Source organism: Cibotium barometz, chromosome 11, assembly GCF_041138505.1.
Source record: "Cibotium barometz isolate CiBa-2024 chromosome 11, ASM4113850v1, whole genome shotgun sequence".
Taxonomy (NCBI): domain Eukaryota; kingdom Viridiplantae; phylum Streptophyta; class Polypodiopsida; order Cyatheales; family Cibotiaceae; genus Cibotium; species Cibotium barometz.
In genome coordinates, this window is record NC_141056.1 from 53,896,545 (window position 1) to 53,908,080 (window position 11,536).

Here is an 11,536-nt window from a genome sequence, read left to right on the forward strand (position 1 = left end):
CTCGCCCTCCCCTCTCACCCACCCTCCTCGCACTCCCCTCTCGCCCACCCTCCACTCTCGCCCAGCCCCTCCCTCGCCCTTGCCTACCCTCCGCCCCTCCCCTCCCCTCCCACCCAGCCACACCCCCCCCCCCCTCTCTCGTCCTTACCCTCCCCCTCCCTCCTCGGTTACCCTCTCCCCCCCCCCCCCCCCCTCTCGCCCTTGCCCCTAGTCGCCAGCCCTCTCTCTTCTCTCACACAAGCACTCCTGCCTCGCTTGTTGTGCCCAGCCCACCCCGCCATCTCTCTCTCTCTTTTTCTCTCTCGGAGCCGCCAACGTTGAAGAACAGAGGAGCAGCCAATGCTGAGGAAGTAACAACATGGACGAAGAGGAGATTGCCGCCGAACTCGGAGGAGCCACCAATGCTGCATTTCATACACTGGTAAAGTCCCCTTCTATTAAGAAGTTTTATGTGAGAAAAGGTAGGGAATGGACACTCTCCCCGGGGTCAAAGTGACTAGGGAAGACATCCAAGAGAATCAATGAAGCAATGTATGATGAGATACACAGATTGGTCAGGACAGAGATACGCCTCCTGTGTGAGGAAGTTAAGCAAGAAATGCAGCACGAAACACATGCCTGTTTGGCTGAAACATATGCAGACATGTATGCAAAGATGAAGGGCGAGATGCAAGCCCAAGTATGGGCGGAACTGCAGGTTGTACAAACTCTCATGCAGGCTGAAATCAGAAAAGAATTGCAAGAGGAAATGCATGCAATGATTGCAGAGAAAGACAGTATGATCTTGGAATTAAGGGCAGAGCTGAATGCATGCAAGGAAAAGTTAGACCATCAAAATGAGGGACAAGGCATGGCTGCAGCACCTCGAATGCAGAAGGAAATAAAAGAACTAAAAATACAGGTGGAGAAGGAGATAAAAACCTTTGCCGAGGTTGCACAGCGCACCAAGGCGGAGGTGGAAGAAAATGCTAAGTGGATTGATGTGGTAAAAAAGCATAAGGGAATGCCTGACAATAAAGTGGAGGTGATGAATGCAACCCTCGAAGAAGAGGCTAAACGGCGAGCCAGAGCCCTACATGTACGGGTTACAGGGTGGGGGGAGAAAGGTACTCCTCAAGAAGATGCTAAGACATTGAGTACAAAGATAGGGGCCACAAAGATTCCTATAGCAGAGGCCTGGAGAGTGGGAAAGGATGCCACCAGAGCACAAGCATTGATATTGAAATTTGCAGATATGGATAAGAAGAAGGCCTTTCTCGCTAAGAGGGCCGCGCTTAAGGGAGAGAAAATTTATCTAGATGAGGATCTTATGCCGGCCCAGGTTTACATTGCTAAGAGGTCTATTTGTGCTCACTTTCCACACCGGAAGGACAACATGCCTCGAGTGTTCGAAGCATGTAAGGAGGGGAAGTGGGTTGTATATAGAGATGGGCAAGTGTTCATCCGGGAGCACCGGTCATCCTGACGGGGCGCGGCCTATGGGACCTTGAAGTTATTGGTGTGGAACTGCAATGGAGCCCTACGGGTAGATGCAGGGTACTTCAAGGACACTTTCAAAGGCCGGGATATTGCCATGTATACAGAGACACACCAATGTGCAGGGAGTAAATTACCGGAGGTTCCTGGGTATAGATGGGAATCAGTATGTCGACCCCAACCACGCATAGCAGGGGGGACTAGAGGAAGTGGGGGGTTAGCAGTACTGTTAAGGGAGGACTTACGGGAGGCAATACATGTGATGCATAGAGGTGCAGACGCACGCTACATGTGGATCAAAGTGAGCACAAATAGACCTCGGGACATTTACATTGCAGTATGCTACTTCCCACCGGCACATTCCAGATACGCTACGCCAGGAGAATCACCATATATGCCGCTGTATGAGGACATCATGAGATTTGCGAGATTGGGAGATGTACTACTAACGGGGGACTTTAATGCACGTACAGGCCGGGAACAATCAGCTCTCTATGCTCCGGATGAGCCCATGTACTGCGAGCTGGCAGCGGATGAGATAGGGATGTAGAGATCTGCCCAGGACACAAGAGAGGTGACAGAATATGGGAGACACTTCCTAGCTTTGGGGAGTGCACATGGGATAGCTATCTATAATGGCCTATCCCGTTGGCCAGGTTCAGATGCTCTCACATGCTGGAACAAAAAGGGAGGAGCTAGTACAGTGGATTACCTGATGGGCTCACCTACCTTGACACATGATATAGAGGATCTCTCCATTTCGGGCAGACCCATTGGGATAGCAGCAGACCATGCATAATTGACATTTTCTGTGACTTGTGGATATGTTAGAGGCACACCACCCTCTAGTCATACCAGATACCCAAGATATCACTTTACTCAGGAGACCTCTAGGGTATATGGCAGTGCAGTATATGATGGTCTGTTCGCTCTTGACCCGAGCAGTCCACTTGATGAGCTTACGAAAGAGTTGGCAGATGTATTACATGGTTCAGCAGCATATGCTTTCCCGTATACCCCCCCTCTTTCTACCCCTCCTCGCCATACGGCCCCACTAAATGGTTGGTACGATGATGAATGTCGCGAGACTCATGACCGCCTGCAATGGGAGATCACCCTTGGCATCCACACACATAGCCAGGCTAGAACGCTCTTCAAATGCCTTGTGCGGAAGAAGAAGCGGGATTACTTGGCCAAGCTTGAGATGGAGATATACCAACTATTTTTGGGGCAGGACAGCAAGAGGGCGTGGAAGATGTCCCATGAGTGACAGCCACCCACACCTATCACAGCACCTGAGGCATGGCATGAATGTGCAAGAACTTTATATGAAGTACCAGGGCAGCCCCCCATCCCTCATCCATCAGCGACTCGCCCGGATCATAGTACTTTTGTCACCATTCGGATGGTTTTGGATGCTATTAACAGACTACGTAATGGAAGAGCCCAAGACCAGGATGGTCTGGTGGCAGAACATTTTTCACATGCCAGAGATGTATTGGCACCACTGCTAGTACACATGTTTAACAGGGCCATTTGCGAAGGTTTCCCAGACAGTTGGTCGGCACATACTATTGTACCTCTATTTGAGAGTGGTGACCCCATGATACCAGGGAACTACAGGACCATCATGATTGGCCATTGCTTGGCCAAGATATTCGGATCTATTTTGGATCGAGAGTTGAGTAGATGGGCTGAGACACATGGACTCAGAGCACCTGGGCAGGCAGGTTTCAGACGAGGTTTCACGACTTTGGATCACATATTTAACCTCAAGGCTCTCATTGAGGAGGGACAAGCACGGGGGAAGAGGATATATTGCTACTTTGTGGACTTCCACAAAGCCTTTAACACGGTGCCACATGCCAGACTCATGAGGAGATTGCATGACATTGGTGTTTCCGAGGAGATGTAGTGGGGCATTTATGCATTATATGAGGCGGTGATAGGCAGAGTACGAACTCCCAGAGGCAATGACTAGCACCATTGGGGTGAAGCAGGGATGCCCACTGTCACCCACCCTTTTTGGACTTTACATTGATGAGATATCCGACCTCATTGACAGGATGGGGGGGAAGGGGGCCAGTCTGGCAGGGGTTTGGATACCCATACTGCTATATGCCGATGGCATTGTACTTATTGCAAACTCCCTTGAGGGTTTGCAACAGCATTTGGATGCTTTGCAGTCGTTTGTGCAGATAGGGACCTCATAGTAGTGAACCTTGGGAAGACTAAGATTATGGTCTTCAATACCGCACAGGCCTGGGTGACTAGATCCGACCATCAATTCACTTTTAGAGGTGAATCAGTGGAGTACACCAGATCATGTGTGTACCTAGGAGTCACATTCAGCGGACCACAGTTCTCTATGAGGCAGGCAGCAAAGGCTAGATTGACACGTGGATATGCAGCCCTAGGGGCACTAGAGAGACAATTGCCTACATTCAGTTTTAGGAGCCGCGCATGTAATATGCGGAAGCTTCGGAGAAGGATCGGTACTTCAAAACTCAGAAAACAGCACTCTTTTCGCGACGGAATTAACGCACAAACTGAAAGACGATGTGCAGAAAATAGAGAGAGAAGGGGGAGATGGCGAGGACACAGTATTGGGTCCCAATTACCCTCTGTAGGGCCCCCACCACGGATGGTGTATTTGCTTTATTTGAATGATGTAAATCTGAAACAAATACAAAGTACTTGACCTTTTCTTGGCTGGAAAACCTGCCCTTGACCTTCAGTCCTTCACCCCTTTGCTTTAGCAATGTTCTTGGCTGTCCTGGCCCTTGGTTGCTTGGAGCACTTGGTGAATTATGAGATGAGATGAATGATTATTGGCTGGGGTATTTATACCACCTCTTGTCTCCAGTCGGCTGGCTTCAGGAAGCTCCACGACTGAGTCTTGTTAATAAAGTGCTTGCACACTTATAATTAATGCTTTCACACTATGCCAATACTGTCCAGCCTGCGCATATGTTCTGGGACAGCCTCCTGACTGCTGGGCACCATGCGCATGGGTGTGGGACTGCCCCCCACACCTGGCCGACTGGCTGGGCAGGGTTTCTAACCCTGTCGGCTGCCTGTCCAGCAGCCCTAGGGCTGGCCGACAGCCCTTCCAGCCCAAGCCATGGCTGGTGGGCACAATGTGGGCCCTCCTGGCCCCTTGGGGATGGTTCTATACCTCCCCCATGCCCATTCTACAAATGCAAATACAAATCCTCAGACTGGGGTAGCCCTATGGGCTGGCCCCATCTCTACATGCAACCTACATGCCTACAGAGGCCTGGCATCCAGTTGCAAACCAGATACTCAGCACATCTGACATCATTCCAGAGGGAGACTCACAGCGCGGACTGGCACTGCTTCATGTGCAGGACAATGCACACCTGACCTTGGACTCATGTGCAGGACGATGCACACCTGACCTCGGACGACTGAGATGGATCCCTGGCTGACTCGTCCCGGACTGGGCTCACATGGGACCAGTTCACCATCCCAGGTCCTGCACCTTCTGTACAGAAATGTCTACGTGGCATCCAAGTGCGGGATGCACGTGACAGCGCACCAAACTCTAGTTGTTTGACACATTGGTCACACCTACACTCTTATATGGCTCACCCATATGGGGACCGAGCCTCTACCACACGAGGAGGGAGCCGCTTGTCGGCCAGGTCGGACCAGAGAGAGATTTCTATGATGGATGGCACGTACTAGAGAAACCACCGGTGACTATGATCGCACGCATGATTCGGAGCAAACCATCGGTACCTCATGAGATTGTCAGAGCAGAGATAGGAGCCGCACCAGTGGTTACCGAAGCCCTATTCCAGTCAGTGACATTTTTGTTGAGGATATGGGAGCTCCCCAGATAGAGATACCCACACCTAGCACTTCTCTCTTCCAGGCAGTTAGCAGCAGACGGTGATACACGATGTTGGTACACCCAGATGTGTACCTGGTTGAGATTACATGGCATGACGATTGATGCACTCCCTCCATTTGATTACAGCCTGGACTGCCCCTTCTTGGACCTTAGTCGCTCTGAGCAGAATAGGGTGATCAGGATGGACATCGTGAGGCTAGATGCAAAAAGGACATGGTCCAGCCCCCCTTACCACTAGGCACGAAGATGGCCCACTATCGGGACCATTTTCTACATCTCTCCCCAGATGGCTTTGTGACACGGTCTACATACATGGACACCCATCTCTCACATGGCATTTACAGTGCCATTGGACAGATCCGCACTTCATCACATCAGTTGCGGGTAGAGACGGGCAGATACGAGGGGATGAAGCTAGAAGACCGCATTTGTCAGCTATGTCACCAAGAAGTGGAGTCAAAGGAGCACATATGCCGATGTACTGTGTACTATGAGATACGAGGGAGATACTGGTGTCTCTTCCGAGAGGGTTTTGGACCATTACAACATGTGATGGAGTTTGAGGATCAGAGGTGTTTGGGGCTTTTCTTATTGGAGCTCAATCGAGAGGCTCTCCTATGAGCTAGGACAGCACACCAGGATCCACTACGCTAGCAACCCATGACAGATTTTTTCAGGGCCAAGACCACCCCAGCAGATACGACCAGGACCTCCACTACCCCCTCGAAGAGCCAGACGTCCCATAGACGTCCTTCAGGAGGAGTCACTCTTGAAAGAGCCATAGCACTTTGTCGAGCGAGATGCCCACGCTTACCAGGACCTCGTCCACGGCCGCTTCACCACCGGTGGATTAGAGCCATCATCACCCGCCACTTTAGTCTCTCTATCTTATAGCACCCCATGAGAGAGATACTGAGATGAGCAGATTACACCAGTCTTATGCTAGTTGTAGATATTATACGCTTTTGTTGTACCTTAGTAGGAGTATTTTCCTTTCATAGCTGTTTATGACTGTTTTAGGACTTTTTTAGTCCTTTTTGTCTTACTTTTGATGAGACACCATCAGCTGTGTACTATGTTTTGGTCTCATAGGCCACTTTGGCCTTTCGCAGTCTTTCTTTATTTCTTTCTTAGTTTTAGTACTACATGCAGATACAGATCCCTATCCTCATATGGTAAGGTTATTCACATTTTACTTGAAAAAAAAAACCAAAGCATTGGGTTATGCTTGTTTTTAAAATATTAGAGGCTTATGTTTTGGTACTGTCAGGCTTTGGCAGCCTATAAGTCAGAAAAGTGTGTCATGCCTCACCATGGTGGTTCACAACGGTATTGAACTTTTGATGCAGGAACTTTGAAGTGCAGACATGGTCATGTAGGAAATCTGATGTACTGTAATGGAGGTGTTACGCAGTTTGCATATTAAGCAACCTCTCATGGGTAGATGGACCAGTTAGGGTGTGGAAGGTGCCGAATAGATCAGATACCCGAGATGGCACCACAGCTCCATGCATTGCAAGGATGGATGTTGTGTCAGATTTCTCGTTCTGGGGCCAAGTTGGTCGTATGGCTGGGACCTTGGCAGCTTGTATTCATTGATCATAGCTGTTAGCAGAGGTTGACGCTAAGATGTCAAAGTCAAGTTATCTCAGTATCCGCAGACATCAAACTTCAAACAGGGACCTTGAACCTCACAAAGCCAGGAAAACCTAGGAGGTGAGAATTGGAAGAATGAGGCTCCAAATCGCCCTGTTTAAATCTGATGTCATGTGCTCTTATGCCAAACGGTTCTTCAAATGGTTAAAGTGAAAACATGTACAGAAGAAAGCATTATGCAATACACAGTATTATCATGCCCAAAAGCCACTTGTATTGAGATCAGTTTGCAATTTCAAGAGTTATGCCAAGCAACAAATTTCTTTGGTTCTTCTTGGTCAATCATTTCTATTTAGTATTCATGTGGTTTTTTTTAGTCGTTATCTCTGCGTAAGTGTCCATCAAGTGGTTCTACTAAACTAGAAATGTAATTTTGATCCATTGATGGGATTCTATTCAAGTCGATACTGTTGTAATGAATATTTGTTTTTGGCTTGCCTTTAGAAAAGGTAGTCCTAGCGATTATTCTGTTTTTGGTTATGGAACTCTTCAAATAATTCGATGGAAAACTATTTTTAGTTTCTTCTCTTCCCCATTTTCTCTTGTTTTTGGCTTGCCTTGACGATCCTTTTTTGGCTAGAGAACTCTCTAAATAATTAGATGGAAGAAAGAAAATCCTATTTTATTTTCTTCTCTTGCCACTTTTCTCTCTTTTCTTCCCCTCCCCCCCAAAGAACTATATGTTCAGATGCCGAGCCTATTATGAGATACAGGGGAGATTGCACTGCCTCGTCCGAGAGGGGTTCAGGCCATTTGCACGGGTGATGCAGTATGAGTACCAGAGATGTCTGGGGATGTACCTGATAGAGCTCAGACAACATAGGAATGGAGTATTGAGAGGACATGTTGCTAAGAAACAAGGCCAGCCCATACAAGACATTGCCCAGAGATCCATCATTGATTTCTTTGTGGCACGAGCATCCACATCGCCGATACCACTGCATCGAGATCAGCTCATACCAGCCATACACGGGCCATATTCACATCCCAGAAGAAACTTGAGTGCGTAGGCGTGCTCCATCTTACATGCCAGGCACCCCCCACCTAGAGCTTGAGATTCTCCGTGACAACACTCCAGCTAGTTCTGAACAGGGTTCCTAGCGTAAATGCAAGTTTAAGTTTGGGAAGGCTTCACAGAATCAAAACCAAACCTAGGCTTTGGGAGATCCCAATCCAAAGAAAGAGAAGATTCTCCAAGGTCTCCGAACTTTCCGAGATGGTGGGTGCTTCATTTGTGCCTAGAGGGCCATATGAAGGCAAGTTGTCCACGCGTGAAGAAAGCACCCAAGGTAGCGCATGTGACCGAAGCAAAAGATAACCCTAAAATTTCTTCCGTTGATACTATAGTTCTAGATCATAGTACACGCATGGTATGTAACTTCAATATATCAGACTTCGGTCCCAATGGTCTTATATGGATGTATGGATCGGTATTGGGGAAGACTGTGCACATTCTTTTTGACCCTGGTAGTGCTCACAACTTTGTTAATTCAAAACTTGTGCAAACGTTGGGAGTAGAAACACAGCCAAGTGACCATGTCTATCGTGTGAACCTGGCGGTGGCACATGCACAGATTTGGGACTATCGGGGTTTTGAGTTGCCGATCTCTATCCAAGATTACATGGAGCCCCTAGTTATTGAATCTAGATATGGTAGATGTTATTCTAGGAAAGGAATGGTTTTTCAGCCATGATGTTCATGTTGATTGGAAGGGTCATTTTTTGTCCTTTTCTATGGAGGATCTTCCGATGTGTCTTGAGGGTGATTTTGCGGTCCCACCTCCTACTCTTGTAAATTTAGTAGAACTTAATAATATAATTGGAAATTCAGATTATGAGATGTTTGAGTGTGTTCTTGATCCCCTTTCATCTAATGTTAATTGTAGTTTGAGTACGGTTAAGTTGGATGCTTAGGAGACACAAGCTTTAGAAGGCATCAAGGTGGATTTTCAAATGTCTACTCTACTAAATTGCCTTATGGTTTACTGCCCACTAGGTCGGTTGATCATAAGATTGATTTACTTTTGGGGTTTACTTCCGAGGTCTTAGCTTGTGAGTATTGCATGGATGAGCTGGCTGGAGGAGGATGAGATTTCCCAACAGTTTTTGGAATTTCACAGTATAGAATAGACACAACACATGAGTAAATCTCGTTGTGGGGAGCTCTTGTGCTTTTGAAGCACAAGGAGGACGGTACTCGGTGGATGTGTATGAATTATAAAAAGTTGAATAAAGTTACGGTTAAGAATAGATATCCTCTTGTTGCGGATGATTTGATAGATAGGTTGATAGATAGGTTGTAGGGAGCTGTCTATTTTACAAAGATTGACCTTTGTACTTGTTATCACCAGATACGTATATCCAAGGAAGATGTCTTTAACAAGTTTCCGTAGGCGGTATGGCCATTACGAGTTTCTCGTATTACCTTTTGGGCTCATGAATGCTCCGCTACTCTCCAGTAGATGATGAATAATCTCTTTCAGGATTGTTTGGGGAAGTTCGTTGTGGTATTCTTAGATGATATTTTTAGTATATAGTCGTAACCTTGAGAAGCATGTTGAGTATCTCAAAGTGGGCTTTGGGATTTTGAGATTGGAGCGACTGTATGTTGAACTTTTAAGTGTTCGGATGTTCTTGGGATTCACTTTCTTTCTTAAAAAGTCGGTGAAGGATTATTCGAATTTTCACGAACCTTCTTAGAGGACTGGGACAAAAGTCCAGTAGTCCTATTATCTGAATGAGAGGCTTGACGAGGCTTTTCATGCTCTCAAGTTCAAGGTGAAGGATGCACTTATTTTGGTCTTACTAGATCCTTGGATCCAAATTTGTTGTCTTGACTGACTATGAGTTGATTAAGTACATCTGTGATAGAATTGAGTTAGACGAAGGCACGGTTGTGGGCACACCTTATGCAAGACTTTGATATGGAGATCCATTATAGGAAGGGTAGTTTGAATCAGATTGCAAACGCTTTGAGTCGGACTAAGAAGGTGAATCACTTGAGTTTCACTGAGATTAGTGATGACTTGTATGATTCCTTTAAAGGGTTATGTTGAACCGATGGGCATTTCAGTCACTATTGGCTGTAGGTTCAAGTGGGGAGCTCCGCAGTTTTAGACCAGGATTCATGGGTCATACCACTTGTTAGAATGGCTAGTAGTCTTGATTCGAAATGGGTTATTGCCTCGAGAGTATAGAGATTGTGTACTGGATTGTGCTGAGATTATGAATGCCATGACTCTCCAACAAGTCATTCAGGGGTACATTGGACCTATGATTTGGTAAAACATACACTGTAGTGCCCAAAGATGAAGGCGGAAGTCTAGGACTATGTGGTGAAATGTCATAATGTCAAGTGAATAAGGTTGTGCTCCTTAGGATTGGAGGGTTATTACATCCTGGAGATCCCTTTTGGGAAATGGGAAATTATTTCCATGACTTTTATTGTCGAATCGCCATAGGTTGGCAGAGGGCATGATGCCATCTGGGTGGTGGTGGCAAGTTGACAAAGATGGCGAGGTTTTTACCTACAAGGTCAACCATGAAAGCAATTGCTTTCAGTTTGTTGAGCATCTTTTCCGGTTGTATGGGTTGGCTTGTGATAAAGTGAGTGACAGGGTCTCTAGTTTTTTGGACACTTCTAGCAGCTAGTTTTCTAGAGATTGGAGACTACGTTGAGTTGAGTTTCTCTGATCATCCTCAGTCCGATGGACAAACAAAAAGAAAGAAAGAAAGAAAGATATATTGTGTACTAAAGACCCAATGGGCCTATGAGACCAAAGTGATACAATAATGTCCATGGCATATCTCATCATGGAATGGAAAATAAAATAGAAACAAAATAAAGCTATCTCATCAGTGTGACCATGGAATCTCTTCATGGAATACCAGGAACATGAGAGGAGCATCAGGCCCCAATAGATGGTATACCACTTTCCAAAATATCAACCATGGGGATAATGAGTATGACCGAGAGGTCTCCCTCAGCTAAGTCAAGTGGAAAGGTAGCTCAATGGCGGTGGAGCATGTCCTGAATCTGGAGCTGATGAGGGTATTGTGGTCGACATCCAAGGGGGCTGGGGGGGTCAGGCAAGCTGGAATGCGGAGGCCCGGTCCGAGGTAACTCCTCTCACGCGAGGTGGGTCCCCGGAGCAACTTGAGGTGGGTTCAATCCACTGTATGGTTGTCCTCCTCTTGCATCCGGAAGTTCCAGGTATAGGATGGCAGAACCGGTTGACGACCCAGAGAGGTACCTAAGCCCGCTGACCCACCGAGTTGGACCAGTCTCCCCATTGCATCGATCTACAGTCCACCTTGACCACTTGCAGTCACCTTGGACCATGCTCACCAGCTACAATGTGTTCTACGTCCACAGGCTCATTGCAATGCTCACTATATGATGATGCTGCTGGTGATGATGATACGATAAGAAATACAGCTAGTCTATCCTTTTGTATGAGTGTTTTTGTAAGTTTCTTTTAGTCTTTTCCATGCCTCAGTATCACATGGAACCCTTGTATTACT

General features: G+C 46.9%; 1 protein-coding gene across 1 annotated transcript in view; it reads left to right on the forward strand.

Moving 5' to 3' along the window:
* LOC147634332 (uncharacterized) overlaps positions 1-7,260 on the forward strand; it is a 50,706-nt gene extending 43,446 nt beyond the window's left edge. Inside the window, exon 8 of the mRNA XM_086805483.1 lies at positions 6,706-7,260. The gene's annotated coding sequence lies outside the window, so the exon portion shown is untranslated. The remainder of the gene's footprint in view (positions 1-6,705) is intronic.
* The last annotated feature ends 4,276 nt before the right edge of the window (positions 7,261-11,536 follow it).